Here is a 2,145-nt window from a genome sequence, read left to right on the forward strand (position 1 = left end):
ATACCCAGACACAAACACAGACAGATATACCCAGACACACACACAGACAGATATACCCAGACACACACACAGGCAGATATACCAGTACATACACACAGACAGATATACCCAGACACACACACAGACAGATATACCCAGACACACACACAGACAGATATACCCAGACACACACACATAGAGATATACCCAGGCACACACACAGACAGATATACCCAGACACACACAGACAGATATACCCAGACACACACACAGCCAGATATACCCAGACACACATACCCACACACACACACACAGACAGATATACCCAGACACACACACAGGCAGATATACCCAGACACACACACAAAAAGATATACCCAGAAACACACACAGACAGATATACCCAGACACACACACAGGCAGATATACCTAGACACACACACAAACAGATATACCCAGACACACACACAAGCAGATATACACACAGACAGATATACCCAGACACACACACAGACAGATATACACAGACACACACACAGACATATATACCCACAGACAGATATACCCAGACACACACACAGACAGATATACCCACAGACAGATATACCCAGACACACACACAGACAGATATACCCAGACACACACACAGACAGATATACCCACAGGCAGATATACCTAGAGACACACACAGACAGATATACCCAGAAACACAGACAGATATATCCAGACACACATACAGACAGATATACCCAGACACACACACAGACAGATATACCCAGACACACACACAGACAGATATACCCCGACACACACACAGGCAGATATACCTAGACACACACACAAACAGATATACCCAGACACACACACAAACAGATATACACACAGACAGATATACCCAGACACACACACAGACAGATATACCCAGACACACACACACAGACAGCTATACCCACAGACAGATATACCCAGACACACACACAGACAGATATACCCACAGACAGATATACCCAGACACACACACAGACAGATATACCCAGACACACACACAGACAGATATACCCAGACACACACACACAGATATACCCAGACACACACACAGACAGATATACCCACAGACAGATATACCCAGACACACAGACAGACAGATATACCCACAGACAGATATACCCAGAGACACACACAGCAGATATACCCAGACACACAGACAGATATATCCAGACACACATACAGACAGATATACCCAGACACACAGACAGATATACCCAGACACACAGACAGACAGATATACCCAGACACACACACAGACAGATATACCCACACACACACACAAACAGATATACCCACACACACACACAGACAGATACACCCACAGACAGATATACCCAGACACACATGCAGACAGATATACCCACAGACAGATATACCCAGACACACACACAGACAGATATATCCAGACACACACACAGACAGATATACCCAGACACAAACACAGACAGATATACCCAGAGACACACACAGACAGATATACCCACACACACAGACAGACAGACATACCCAGACACACACACAGACAGATATACCCAGACACACATACAGGCAGATATACCCAGACACACACACAGACAGATATACCCAGAAACACACACAGGCAGGTATACCCAGTCACATACACAGACAGATATACCCAGAAACACACACAGACAGATATACCCAGACACACACACAGACAGATATACCCAGACACTCACACAGGCAGATATAGACAGACACATACACAGACAGATATACCCAGACACACACACAGACAGATATACCCAGTAACACACACAGACAGATATACCCAGACACACGGACAGACAGATATGCCCAGACACACACGGACAGACAGATATACCCAGACGCACACACAGACAGATATACCTAGACACACATACAGACAGATATACCCAGACACACAAACAGACAGATATACCCAGACACACACACAAACAGATATACCCACAGACAGATATACCCAGACACACCCACAGACAGATATACTCACAGACAGATATACACAGACACACACAGACAGATATACCCAGAAACACACAGAGACAGATATACCCAGAGACATATGCAGACAGATATACCCAGACACACACAGACAGATATACCCAGACATAC

Source organism: Scyliorhinus torazame, chromosome 8 (genome assembly GCF_047496885.1).
Source record: "Scyliorhinus torazame isolate Kashiwa2021f chromosome 8, sScyTor2.1, whole genome shotgun sequence".
NCBI lineage: Eukaryota > Metazoa > Chordata > Chondrichthyes > Carcharhiniformes > Scyliorhinidae > Scyliorhinus > Scyliorhinus torazame.